The following is a 15497-nucleotide window of genomic DNA, read 5'->3' as shown; positions in this document are numbered from 1 at the left end:
TGTAGTCCGAAACTCCCCGGTGGCACGGCGGCATGGTGATCACACAGTACAGGCACCATTTGGAGTCTTGAACATCATATAGGCTATTTTACGGTGTGGTGATACCAACTTTTGAGCTTAGCGGGCTCAGAAGTACATCAGAGCTGAAGAGAATGATGGAAAGATTACGACGATTTTATTCAAGCTCATTGTCCCTTGCATCCACTGGACTACAAAACCTTGGTAAAAATGGTTTACCATTGGAAATCCCTTCACTTACTAAGCTCCTTACAAACTGGATTTTGTGAGCTCTCGGGATTGTTTTCATGAGCATTGAACTTGAATAGTTTGGCAAAAATGCAGCAAGATTGCTGGTTTCCACATTGCACAACACACAAACATTACATTGCGATTCTTCCATTGAATATCTTTTTTTCGAGGGTACGCAAATTGCGTACCTTAGCTTTATAGAAGAAGAGAAATAAGACATACAACAACGTCTACCACTCGTTGCGAACAACGAATGTGACCAACTCCACACTCGATACGAACAAGGACAACCAAACACAACAACACAGCTAAGACACAAAAAGCATGCCCAATACCAAGCCCCTCACCGCGTCTCGACCGACACGGAAGACCTCCGAAGAACAGCAACTTCAGCTTCCTTGGATTAGCCAGCGACGACCGTACATGGCGTCGGAGGAGAAAGATCCGGGCAACGGTGAACACCGGAGGAGCGCATCATGGGACCTTGAGTCTCCCAGCACAATGCTCCCAACAGAGTAACAACCTCAAAGACGTTGCCATCATGCCGATCCTAAGAATCAAGGCTTTCGCCCCGGAGACAGTTGCCGATACGAGGTCGCGAGGAAGATGGTGTTGCACTCGACGAAGCCTCCAGGAAGGTGATGCACATCTCCACGTCTCCAAGATCCCGGCCAGTCCCGATCAGATGCCTCGCACCGCAGTCACCGCAACAACTTGCCATCGAAGCCCCCCTCACTGCCGAGGGAACACGCCAAAAGCCATCCCCTTCAACATCGACTAGGAGCCGCAACAACCACCGACCGGTGCAAAGCCAGTTCCACCACGGCGGCCTTCATCCGCACCAGGAGACTGCCACCAGAATGGATCCGACTCGCACCTCTGACCACACGCCGGCACCCACACCGCCGAGGCATCGCCGCACGCCTCACACGGCAGCAACCGAACGCCCGCTACCCGCCAAGACCTTTCCTGGCAAGGCCTCGCAGCGCCGCCGCCGCCATGGCTGCACTCGCGCCGCCGCCACCGCCAGTGCCGGTGCACCACCTACACCCTCGAACCTGCTACGCTCCATGCAAGGATCCGGCGACAACCGCCGCACTCCCTGCCGTGAGCACCACGCTGGCCAGCGTCGAAGACGCACCAGATCCGGACCGAGATCCCCGGATCCGCGCTCCGGGCGCCGCCAGCCAGCACCACCAACCCACCGCTAGCCAACCACCCCCCCGGAGCGAGTCGCAGCAGAGCCACAGGAACACCACGCCACGCCTAACAGAGGTCACAGCCCCGAACCCCGCCGCCCAGATCCAGCCAAGGTCGATACCAGGTCCCGGGCTGCACCAGCCGTCGAGGCAGCACCACCGGCAGCAGGCGCCCCACCACCTCCGGCGCCGAGCAGGGACGCCACCGTGCTTCCACCGCGCCACGCTGCCAAGGCACCAGCGGCCAGATCCGAGCCGTCGTTGGGGAAGGGAGGGGAGCTGCTCCGGGGAGATGCCCCGCCGCCGCCGGCACTGCCAGGGCTTTGCCCCGCAGCGGACCACGACGGCGGCGAGGGAGGGAGGCGGGGAAGGGGGCGCCGGCGGCGGGGCAGATGGGGTTCCCCCCGTGTCGCCTCAGAGAGGGACGCGGGGGTCGGGGGTCGGTTGCTTCTTCCATTGAATATCACACATGCATACACTCGATGCTTCCACTGCATACGCATTTGCTTCCTCTAGCTCATGATCACCCTAGCTCCATTATTGTCACTCTAGATTCAGCTTTTGCACTCACCTCTCCTCTTTTGAAGACATATGCTCTATCTTCTTGGTGCTGGCATTGGCAGGGGGTGTGCACCAGGGCGCGCTGAATCCTGAAGAGGTTCCGCCAGAGGTCATTAATCAAGCATAAGGAACCGGGCCGGAAAAGATCTGGGTCCTGAGGCGTTTTTGCAGGAGAAAACAGGGTAGGAGTGCGCAGCGCCCGGTATCCCACGGCAGGCCGTGCGGCCGTGCATCAGATTGGTTCCACGGTGGTGGTGGCGCGCATGGCAATCGGACGCTGTCGGAGGTACCGTACCAGCTCCAGCAGTCGGCGGGAGGACGGCGTGCAGCGAAGCCACGGAGGCGGAGCGATCGTTGACGGAGAGGACTGTAGGACGTCGGTTTTCCTCCGTAATTTTCATCGGCGGATCGGCCTGAAACAGTTATACCGTACTGCTTAGCAGGACAACGTAGACCCAATTTAAAAAAGTCGCGCTAATTGCCACACGTGATGTAGGAAGAGAGACGCATCACACGTCTTTAATGTAAACAGATTGCCACGTCATCGCATGCATGCATGCAGGAATCTTTTTGCATTTTCAGTTTTTAAAATGTCTTATCTCTTAAACGAAAAATTTGATTGAAAATCCGTTTTCATCATTAAATCCCTCGCGATGAGATCTTCGAAACTAGATCTCATGTTGATATGTTTTGATGAAAAAAAAATTTGAATTAAAAGTTGCCATGTCTATTGCATATGAATTGCCATGATGTTTATACTGAAGTTGCCATGATATGTTTTAGCTATTTTCTTCTACATTTAAAAGTAAATTTTGACATTTATAAAACGGGGAATTAAGAAACTAGACTTGCCATGAACCATAAACTAAAATTGACATGATACATGCACGTAAAATTGCCATGGTTCATACAAAAAATAATTTTCATGGTCAAAGTACTGGAGTTGCCATCATCAAAATACTAAAATTGCCATGATCTACAAACTAAAATTGCCACATGGCAACTTTAGTTTAAGCCCTATGACAACTGCAGTATAAACATCGTGGCAACTTCTGACAAAAAAAAATTCGTCGAAACATATCAACATGGGGTCTAGTTTTGAAGATCTCGTCGAGACGGATTTAATGGTGAAAACGAATTTTTAGTTCGCTTTTTTATTTAGGAGATACAACATTTTTAAGCCGAAAATCAAAAAAAATTCTGCTGATGTCATCTATTCATACGTGGCTAAATGAGCGGTGATGAAGGCGTGTGTGCGATGTGCAAACGCTCACACGTGTGGGCGTTAACATTTCCATTTAAAGTAGACGACCGGTCATATCACTTCGCACTCGGCAAGGGTGCAAAGGCAACAAAAAAAAAGATGTTGTATATTATAAATTATGAATAAATTATAAATTGTACATATGTACAAAAGAAAATGTTGTACACTATGTAGCATGTACAGATAGATGAGTGTGCAAGACATTAGCACATGGCATTTTTACTATTTTTTTGCAAGTTTGTCTCCATTTTCGATCACACGTCATTTTTTCTATTTCAAGTAAATACCAATATCTTCCGTCTTGTTGCATTTGTCGAGAAAAGAACATCTTATACACTTATAGAGAGAAAGAGTGTTGCGTGGAAGTCTTAAGAAAGACCATGGCCAAAATTACAATGGTACGTCCCTAAACGCGGATTCGTTGGAAAAAGAGAGAATTGTGTACAAGTCTCAAGAAAGATCATACCCAAGATTCTCCAACGCCAATACCGGAGAATGAGGGGAATCGGATAAAAATTTGTTCTATACTGGACCCCTGCGACACCCTCCGAGGCGACTCAGGGGCGAAACCCTAGCGCCACCACAACCCTCCCTCTTCTTGCAGTCGTCGCCACTCAGCTGGATTCGGGGATGACGGCGGCGAGGCGCTGCATCAGTAGTCACAAGGTGGAAGTGGACATCCCTCGGGTGTGTGGCTAGCGGCGGCTGCCGCAACAGGACTCGACGTGGTGGCCAGGTGACCGTTGAAGTGAGGCGGGAGCGGGCTGGTAGCTGGGCTCCGGCCTGGCGCGCAAGGTACGGGCGCCCACTCGTGGGGACCACACATCTGGCCACCGGGGTGCATTTCTCACCGGCCCGGGCTCGGCTAAGTTGATGGTTGTCCGTGGCCGCAATTAGACGGGTTGGCCACCGGGGGGCATTTCTCACCGAATATGGCCACCCCGTGCTCGGCTAAGCCGACGGCTGTCCATGGCCGCAACTGGACGGGCTGGCCGCGGGATGGTGGTGGTGGTTATGGCGGGCGTGGTTGGGTTTGTGGCGGTGGATGGATTTTTGGCCGTTGGTGGGGAATTGGGTGTCCACCTCGACAACAACGGGGTGCTATCCACATATTTCGGCGGTGCGGGGGGGCTTGCGCGGGCTGACGGTTGGCGGGTGATAGAGGTACCAGTGCAGCGGTCAGCACTGATCCTACCTTCCATTGACTCTTGTGCTCGAGGTGAGTGACTGCGTTTGTAGAGGGTCTCCTTTCGGACATGGCGAGGACGCTCGTCATGGTTTGGCAGGAAGGTGGTAATGTCTTGCGCTCATGTGCTTGCCAGACTCGAAGGACATTGTGTCGGGGTGAGGCACAGTCGCAAAGCAAGCCTGATGCTGACTTAGTCGGCGGCGATGATGGTGATGCCATCAGGCATCGCTTACCTTCTTGAAGGCATCATTGTGAAGCTTTCTTTAACCACTCTTGGTGTGCTCTGGGCGAAAGCCTAAGATCTATCTCTGGATTGGATGACGACGGCATCTGTGATGTCGTTTTCCTCCTTGGGGTGTTGTCTTAGAGTCATTGGTCCGCTACTGGTCGTTTTGATTTCTTGGTTGGAGCGTGGTGGGTGTTTTGGGGTGTTTGGTGGTGGCGGTGGATCTGATCTATGGCGGTGGTCTTTGCCTTGGCCGTTCTGGTGCTATTGGTTGACCTCTCTCTTGGGGGCTCGTGGAGGTGGTGAGCTCTCGGAGTTTGGTGCCCTTCGATGAGGTTTGAGGTTTGGTTGCCTCGGTGTCCTGGTTATCTCTATTAGTGATGGTGGTCGTGGTATGGCCTAGAGGATATGCAGAGCCGTTTCGGCGAAACATTGCCCTTCGGCACGGCCTGTGGCTCGCCGTGGATCCTGGTCCTTGCCAGTGGAAGGGCTTCGTTTTTAGATGTTTTATTTTTATTTTTGTAGAGTTTGTGTCCTGCTTAGAAGACGAGATGGTGGCGGCTCCCTAAAGATGAAATAAGGTTCTCCCTGCCTAGCCCCATTCTGGTGGTGCGTCTAGCATCGTCAAAGGGCGTGTGGAGGTGTGTTTCTGGTGAATCTCGCAGGATTAGATTGGTGATTGTCTTTGGTGGAACTACTCGGATCCAATCTTCGTCTGTCAATGTTTGTGTGTGTTGAGTTTATATTGTTTCGATCTATGCGTCTCTTCGTCGGTGGCGGCTGTTGTTTTGGTGCGTCGGTTCTATTGGATCTTTAGCACGACGACTTCCTGATTGTGTACTACAACAAGAAGTTTTGCTCGGCTGCAGCGAGGAAGGGGTTACGGCGGCGGCACGCCATCGGCTTGCTTGAGTGCTAGTCGTTGCTAGATGGTCCACGGATGTAGAGTGATTTTTATTACTTCATATTTCTGATGTTTGTTATACTATCATGATTGAAGACGAATAGATGGAAAGTTTTGAAAAGAAACTTTTTAGGGGTAGTTTTAAAAAGAAACGAATGCGAGTAGCCTAGACTTCGGTTTCCATGGATGTGCGTTACCAAGTACTAGTAGTGTCATGAAAGGATTTTTGCCGGCCAATGCTGAACTTCAGCGTCGGCACGTGAGTGATGATTCTATATGTCAGATGTGTGGGTATGGGGATGAGTCGTTGTTCCATGCATTGGTTGCCTGTAACCATGCAGCCTTATTTTGGGAGGAGGCCCGCCGATTCTTTGGTGTAAAAATACCGAGGATGAATCCGATGACATGGACAAGAAACATGCTGGATCCTCAGTTTATTAGCAAAGATGATGTTGCAGTAATAATCTCAGTAATGTGGACTGTCTGGAGTAGCCAGAACAAGTATACACACGGTGAGCTGCAGTTCCAACCGGCGAAGTCAATGGAAATTATAAGAGAACATATTAGGGCTCTAGATTTTCCTGCAAAAACCTCTGCGACACAACAACAACAGGTGTTACGGAAGCCACCACTTCCGGGTTATGTGAAGCTTAATACAGATGCTGCAATCAACAGGACTGTGGGGAATGCAGGAGCTGCCGTGGTGGCGAGAGATCACAATGGATCCTTTCTGGCTGGGAGATATTCACAGCATAGTGGGATTACTATGCCGTATATTGGCGAAGCACTGGCCTGTAGAGACGCAATGATTCTTGCTATGGAGAAAGGCTGGAGTATGATAGAGATTGAGACGGACTGCCAAAACTTTGTGGATGATTGGAAGGAACAGCGGGACCGATCAGAGGGGGGTCCAATTATTAGAGAGATGCTCTCTTATCTCTCCCATTTTCAGGAGGTTGAATTGAAGTTCAGAGGAAGAGCTGGAAACGAAGTGGCCCATGAATTAGCTAGACATGCTATGTTTACCAGCATGCAAAATGTAACCTTTAATTCAATTCCTGTGTTCTTGAGTGACATTTGACAATGTACGATGAATGAATGAATAAAATTTGCCCGGAGGGCCGTACTCAAAAAAAAAATACTAGTGGTGTCTTGACCAGTTTAAAAAAATGTAGTGTCTTGAACCCAGGCACATCCCTGGTGGCCCAGTCCGCCACCAGCCGCCGGTTTTCTTGGACGACAAAAGTGCGAGGGCCAGTCTGCCCGCCGGCGCCGTGCTCCCCTGGACTTGCCGCCCAATCCGCATCCGAGCTGGACACGGCAGAGCTTTGCGGGGTGCGAATTCGTATCGGATTGCCAATTCGTTTGTGCGTTTGCCAATCTCATTAGCTTCGCACCGCAGAGCAGAGCAGGAGAGACAGGAGACCGATTCCGAGAAGAATGCACTGTCAGTACTCGATTCGATTTAGCAGTCCCGTGCCTACATAAGTGCGCCCAGAGAAATCAAGGAGAGGCCATCGCAATCAGGCGAGAGCAAGATCCTCCAACGGTCGCCGGGCGGACGGGAGCACGGGTCCGCTGGGCGGTCCTAGCCGAAAACATATAATAGAACACCTGCACCCAGGCCCTCCCTATCTAGTCATCCATTCTGCGCATCGCGGTTCATGCAAACACATTTTCTTTTTTGTTTCTCTCACATAAAACATGTTTTGAAGTTCAAACCTTTGCAGCATGGCAAAGTTTTCTATCTAAAATCTAGGATAAATCTAAACGATTTATCCTAGATTCTAGATAGAAGGCTTTGCCATGCTGCAAAGGTTTAAAGCTCAAGACATGTCCTATGCGAGAGAAACAAAAATGAGAAAATTTCATATGAAAAGTTAGTTGTGTTGCACAAATCTTAAAGCAATATTGGACACCCAGGATAGCAGGGCCCGGGTGCAGATGTTCTAAAAATCCACGTCCCGGTCCTAGCTCCTACAGTAGATCGGAAACACTTCTCACGGAAAATCCGGTCAGCCTTTTCTCGCCGATCGATTGAGATGGAAGGCGAATCATCAGTGATCTTGCCGCTGCCGGTGCTGGTGCACGACCTTGGAACCCGTGCCGAAGATTCGCTGACGCAGTACAGCATCTCAACCCGTGCATCGAGCACGGCAGCCAGCGACGTGCTGCGAGACCACCGGTGTTTTGAGACCCCGCAGGGCTGGATGCTCGCGCTGGACCCTGCCTCCTCACAGACGTTCCTGTTCCGGCCTCAGGACGGCGAGAGGATCCGGCTGCCGCCTTTGGAGGAGGCGCTCCCGCTGCGCTGCAAGTGCTTGCTCTCCGACAATCCCATTGCGAAGCCAGGCTGCGCCGTCGTGGTCTTCGATCTCGACGACAGCAAGATGTGGACGTGCAACATTGGGGCGAGCAAGTGGGAAATCCACCGCTACCAGCTCACCATGTTCCTCGACGGCGACGTACCCCGGGAGAAGAACATGGCCAAGTGCCATGGCATGGCAGCCGTCGGCGGCAAGATTTACTACGAGATAACCGCCGATGAATTAGGGTTCATCCGTTTTAACTGTGATGGTAGTCCAGAACTCGACACCATAGCTGTCGACATGGTCGATCTGCCGCTGAGCATGCCGATGGCGAAAACCTACCTGGTTGAATCCTGTGGCGAGCTCTTCCTCGTCGTCATCTTCTTCGATGGCGACAATGTGCACAAGGTAGCGGAGCATGCGGTTTACAAGATGGACTTCTCGAGACCGGCGTGGTGCAAGGTGGACAGCATTGGTGATGATAGAGCGTTCCTTCTTGGTGGAGATAGGATTGGGATCTCCAATTTCGGGGCGTCGTGCTCGACTGCTCATCACGATGGTGGTGGTCTGCGAGGCAACTGCATGTATTTTCTGAATCACATGGCCATCACTGAGAACTTTCTGCATGTCATCGACGTGGGCAACGGGACTGAACAGGTGCAACGGCCTTTCAGGCACAAGGGTTATATGATGCCAATTCGACCGCCGTTCTGGTTGGTACCTACGGAATGTACCCCAGGAAATAGACAACATATACAAAATTGAGCTTGTACTTAATGTCAAGTAGGTTTTCAGATCCACATATTTTTGTGTCATCTAGTATATATGTAAGATATGTCAGGCTAGTTAATTATCGTCTTCCTCAAAATTACAGACAACTTTACCACATTTCTCTAATTTGACATTACAAACTATTGTACGTCAGAGAACTATTGTGAGTGTAATGCTCCCTTTATGTTTGACTTACAATGCTCCCTTTATGTTCGAATTACAATGCTCCCTTTATGTTTGTCTTGAAAATATCAGTCATAGATACACCATAGTTCTCTGGTGGCTCCCTTTATGCCTGAACATTTATCAATCTCCTATTTGTTCCTTATGTTTTCTTCTACGCGTTTTTTCTCCGTTATCTGGAACTTGCTATGTAAAGAAATATAAGAGCGCTTAGATCACTACAGGGACTACTAGTAATTAAAGACGGCAAGGCAACTCAAAGTGTGGGTTTCAGACTACAGGGAGTACTAGTAATTAAAAACGGCAAGGCAACTCAAAGTGTGGGTTTCAGTTGATCCCTGCAAGACTCGAGGAGTTTTAAAGATGGCCGTAAATTATCCCGCTCACTCTGCAACCTCTACAATTTCTTGCTTAATAGGTCCTGTTTTTTGGGGCCTTTGCTTCTGCTTTTGCAGATTTTTTACTTTGACAAAAATTGCAGACAACTTTACCACATTTCTCTAAAATAAATTTGTAATTGACGGTGCAATTCAGCGATGTCTTGCAGCTTACAATGCTCCCTATATGTTTGACTTGAAAATATGGGCCGTAAGATACACCATAGTTCTCTGGTGGCTTGGTAAGACTCAAACCAGAGAGATTAAGCACGAAACATTTTTTTTTGAGAGAGAGAAAGCACGAAACAGTTACATCTTTGACTGCTGCGTGTATTTATTCTTCTGTGAGTTGACAGTTATATTTGGATGCACTGATTCAGTAGTGATTTAACCATGTACACTATCATAAGAAAGGCTCCATCTGCTGTGTCTTTGCTTAGTTCCCTTTGTACATGATTTATCAGTGTTGCTTATGTTTTCTTCTACGTGATTTTCCTCTGTTACTTTGTAATTAGCCCGCTCACTCTCCAACCTCCACAATTTTTTGCTTTACTTCTTTATTAATACAACAGGTGTCAACAACGATCCATGATAGTACTAGCCATATTTAGAACAATGCTCTTTTTCGCATGTTTAAACTATTATTAATCAAACCGATCTGTCTTCTTTGCCATAAACTTTCGGAAATGTTAACGTCCATACGTGTGGGCGTTGACCATCTCGACCACACGCATTCATCACCGTCCAGTACTATATGCACGAATTTTGGCACAATCTGGCTGATTTTCTGTGTCACGTAGGACAAGGCGTGTGTGTGGTGTGTGACATAGTTCGCCCACACATCCGTTTTATCACACGGAGGGGCCGGTGTGGGCGTTCAGCAGTTCGCGCCACACGTCACTTTGCACGCACACACAAGGGCTAGTGTGTGGGCATTTGCCATCTCGCCCACACGTCTGTCTCCTCTCCCACACCCAAGCTGCTAGTTGTCATGTGTTTTCGCAGCGCACATGGCAACTGCCCCTAGTGTGCTTTATAAGCAGGTGGCAACTCTCTTTTTTTACCCAAGTTGCCATGCGTTTTTTGTAGGGTACATGGCAACTATCTAGTGTGCACGTAAGCAGATGACAACTCTCTTTTACCGAGTTGCCATGTGTTTTTGCACGGTACATGACAACTGCCCCAACGTGTACGTACATGGCAACTGCCCTAACGTGCACGTAAGCAGATGACAACTCTTCCTTTTTACATGGCAACTGCCCTAGCATGCTTGTGAGCACATGGCAACTCTTTCAACTGCCTAGTGTTAGTATGTGGCAACTCCTAAAGTTATGAAATCATGGCAACTACATTAGATCAGACCATATATGGCAACTGCAGTTGAGCAACCATGGCAACTGCAGTTGCCCGACATGGCAACCGTAGTTCAGCGACATGGCAACTGCAGATAAACGAACATGGACGAGGGTCTGGACCATGGCAACTACGGGCGCGCGGTGGGCGTCACGCGTCGCGTGCGGGACCACACGCACGCGTGTGAGAAGGTTCGGGAGGGAAAAAAAGATGTGTGTGGGCATTAATTGTTTTGCCCACACGTAGGCGTGTGGGTTGGTTGCTGTCCATGCCACACGAGGCGTGTGGCACAACTACCTGATACACCACACGTGTGGCAGTTATCGAGACCCTAAACTTTTCAAGCAAATTTAAAAAAACATGGAAATCTAGTTAAGAGATACTCCTTGCAATCAATTATGCCTTTATCATGGGATGAACATGGACATGAAAGTAGGGATATCAAGTCAAAGACATGTAAGATCATTCAAGTGAGTTCAGGATGGTTGCTTCTCGAGGCTGTTCGCTTACACTGCCGTAGATGGCATACTACACTGACATTTCATAGCCATCCTAGTGATTTGATTTTCAACCAACAAAGTAATTAAGTTTTGCAATAACACATTAGACCCGACAAAAGATAGGGAAACATCCTAGAAGTGAATTTCTAGCTCTCAAACTCCAATGATCTACTGTTTGCTATTGCACATATCACCATAGGAGGTAAAAAAGGACTCCTAGGCTGATCACTGGAGATTTCAATCAAATCTACCGCGCCCGCGACAAAAACAAAGCAAATGTGGACCGGAGTCGTATTGTTCGCTTCCGTAATGCACTCAATTCTTGTGAGCTCAAGGAGATCCACCTGCAAAATAGAAAGTTTACATGGAGCAATGAGCAGCATAATCCCACTATGAGCAAGCTGGATAGTTTTTTTTGTAATGAAGATTGGGACATCCATTTTGGCTCCCACATCCTGCACGCGATGTCATCCTTGCTCTCCGACCATTGCCCCCTTCTCCTTGCTAGCGATGAGGGACCCTTGAGGCCAAAATCCTTTAGGTTCGAAAATTTCTGGACAAACATGCCAAACTTCAAGAAAGTTGTTGCTGATGCATGGAACGAGAGGGTGAGCCACCATGACCCTTGGCATATTCTTTTCCACAAGTTAAAGACAGCTAGTCAGAGATTGAGGGGCTGGAGTAGGAAGATCTTCTCTCACCATAAAGTCCAACTCCACATGGCTCTCGAGGTCATCCTGCGCTTGGACATGGCACAAGAAATTCGGGCCTTGAGCAACGACGAGCAAGATATAAGGAAACAGCTCAAGCGGAAGGTTGTCGCTCTGGCTGTCCTAGAGCGAGCTAGAAAAAAGGCAATCCTCAAGCATAACCTTGCTTAAAGAGGGGGATGCCAATACGCGTTTTTTCCATCTCCGAATCAATCGGCGGAGACGGAAAAGCTTTATCCATCGTCTCCGGCACAACCAAGGATGGGTTACCAATCATGATGACAAGAAAGCCATTGTCCATGAGCACTTCTCCACGGTCATTCGTAAGGGGCAGGCACGGTCAAAATATTTCAACTGGGAGGCCATTCCAACCCAGCCATGTGACCTTGCGGATCTGGACCTACCATTCACTGAAGAGGAAACTAAAGCGGCTATTTTCTCCCTACCAAGTGACAAGGCACCGGGACCGGATGGCTTCACTGGTATTTTTTCAAGGAATGTTGGGACATCATCAAGCAGGATCTGATGGCTGTTGTCAATGACTTCTCCAACCTGTGCGCCTCCAGCTTCACCTAGCTCAACTCAGCGAACATCGCCCTTATCCCAAAAAAAGATGGTGCCGAGGACATTTCGGATTTCAGACCAATTAGCCTCATTCATGCGGTCGCCAAAATCATCGCTAAAATGATGGCCTCTCGCTTAGCCCCTCACATGCCCAACCTAGTCTCTAATGCACAAAGTGCTTTCATCAAAAAGAGAAGCATCCACGACAACTTTATATATATCAGAAACTTGGCCAGATGCTTTCACCGCATGGAATCCCCTACCCTCCTTTTCAAGCTCGATATCAAAAAGGCCTTCGATTCAGTCAGATGGGACTATTTGATGGATTTGCTTCGATACCTGGGCTTCCCAAGTCACCGTGATTGGGTTTAGACGCTCCTCTCCACAGCCTCCTCCCATGTGCTACTTAACGGCATTCCCGGCGACCCGATCAGACATGGACAAGGCCTTCGGCAAGGGGACCCGCTCTCGCCGCTCCTCTTTGTCCTTGCTATTGACCCCCCCTACACCACATACTTGCCAAAGCCACGGTCCAAGGGAGCTTGCATCCGGTCAGAGGAAGACCAATCTGTGCGTCCTTGTACGCCGATGATGCTGCCATCTTTGTTGCACCCATTAAAAGTGATATTCAATTCTTGGCGTCGACATTGGCCTCTTTTGGGAGGTCACCGGCTTGGTCACCAATTGTGCAAAGAGTCTCGTTGCGCCTATCCGTTGCGAGGGCATCGACCTTCAGGATGTTCTACATGACTTTCCAGCAGTTCGCTCCGGCTTCCCAGTGCGATATTTGGGGCTGCCCCTCTCAGTTAGAAGACTCAAAAGGATACATTTCCAATATTTAGAGGACAAGGTCGCCGGCAAGCTCACGCCATGGGCGGCCAAGCACGTGGCCACCCCTGGTCGTATTGTCCTCGTCAAGGCGGTGCTCACGGCCATTGCAATCTATCATCTGACGCCCCTTGATTTACCGGTGGAGGTGAGGAAGAAGATGATAGTTTGAGACGCACATATCTGTGGGCAGGTTGTGACAAGGTCACGGGAGGAAAATGCAAAGTTAATTGGGAACTTGTGTGTAAGCCAAGGATTTATGGTGGACTAGGAGCGCTCAACCTCGAGAAATTTGCAACCGCCTTGCGTCTTCATTGGCTTTGGTATGGATGGGCAGATCCCCCTAAGCTTTGGCTAGGCTCTGGAACACCATGCACTGACAAGGACAGAGACATTTTTGCGGCTGCCACCATGGTTCACATCAGAGACGGTTGCAACGCGAGCTTCTGGAACTCCTCTTGGCTGGATGGGATCAGGCCGAAAGACATTGCACCTGCTCTCTATGACATCTCTAAGAAAAAGGCATGCACAGTCCAAAAGGCACTCCTGAACAATTTCTGGGTTAGCCAAATAAACACCCAACACGGCCTATCCTTGGGGCACATCCAGGAGTTCGCCCTCCTTTGGGAAAGGGTGTCTAGGATCAACCTTGTTGCGGGCGTCCGTGATACTATCCTATGGAAGCTCACTACAAGTGGCGAGTATTCCGCTTCTTCGGCCTACATGGCGCAGTTCGAGGGCCATCTCAAGAGCAACATGAACATGTCCGTTTGGAAAGCTTGGGCTCCTCCCAAGTGCAAATTTTTTGCTTGGCTCGTCATCCAGAATCGTGTTTGGACAGCGGACAGGTTGCAGCGTCGGGGCTGGCCCAATTGTTGGCTTTGCCCTTTATGCAAGCAAGTTACTGAATCTGCACCACATCTCCTATTCCAATGTAGATTTTCCCAACGCGTTTGGGCTAATGTGGCTTCATGGATCGGCATAAACAGTGCTATCATTGCGGGCTGGCGTTATGAAATTTCTGTAAAGGAATGGTGGTTCAAGACTATCCTAGATAGGGGGGCCCCGAGGAAGGCTCTGGCCTCCATGCTAATGATTGTTTCCTGGGAACTCTGGAATGAGCGCAATGCAAGAGTTTTTAGGAATGTCGCTACCACGGTGACCATGGTCACTGCTAGGATAAAGGAGGAGGCTCGTATTTGGGCGCTTGCAGGCGCTAGACACATGTGTAATGTAATGCCGCGAGAGTAGACTCCATTTCCCCGCCTTGCGGATTCCTATTAAAACTTCTCTCTTAATTAATGAAAATGTGAAATCTTTTGCCTTGTTTCAAAAAAAGGACTCGTGAAATCAAAGAATGAAGTCTAAATAGCACATAGAAGCAGATGAAGCAAATAGAAAGTTGTTTAGACAAATGAGGGGTTCCTGGCAAAATAAAACTAATAGTAGAGTAGATGCTATGCAAATGGCCTGAGATACAAGGGGCCTTTTCTTTCTAAACTCTGGCGATGTATATTCTCACTAAAGACGTACTCCCTCCATACCATATTGTAGTGCACACAGATTTTCTAGTAAGTCAAACTAAATAACTTTGACCAAGTTTACCTAGAGAAAATTATCTATATCGACAATGTTAAATACATATAACATGAAAATATAACTCACAATGTCTCTAATGATATACATTTAGTATTCTAAATATAAATATTTTTCTGTAAATATGATCAAAGTTTACAAGGTTTGAATTTTGAAAAAATCTATACGCGGAGGGACTATATTATATGAAACATATGCACAAAAACTGACGATACATGCTATCAGGGGTGGCCTGGCCGCAAGAAATTCAGACGTTGGGCCATCCTTAGGGCCCAACAGGCCACTCCTCGCCTCGTAGGAAGCCATCCTTCCAGAAGATTCTCGCCTTGGCATGCAAGTCAAGAGGTCCCTCGTCTGATCCGTACTCTAGGTCGGTTAGCAAAGCGTGTAACCGTAGGCCTTGTCCTCCTTCATAAAGGGGGGCCAGGGTTCGAGGCACCTAACATCATCATAATCTCAATAGCACTATCACCACGTACATTGCGTGAACTCATAAATGGAAGGACCCGTTTATCTGGCGAACGTTCTCTAGGGGAGAATTAACAGCAAATGCCCTAGTTGCCATGCCAAAAAGAAAAAACTAAAATTGCCATGCATTTGTGAGGGACTTGTCATGTTTACGAAAGAATTGCCAGCGGCGCCGTGTATTGTTGTTTTTTTGAAGGGCAGTACTCTGCGCCGGCGCACCGGCGCAAGTTTCGGCCGGTCCAACCC

This window comes from Triticum dicoccoides, chromosome 1B, assembly GCF_002162155.2.
Source record: "Triticum dicoccoides isolate Atlit2015 ecotype Zavitan chromosome 1B, WEW_v2.0, whole genome shotgun sequence".
Lineage (NCBI taxonomy): Eukaryota > Viridiplantae > Streptophyta > Magnoliopsida > Poales > Poaceae > Triticum > Triticum dicoccoides.
Note: the sequence above shows the minus strand (reverse complement) of the source record.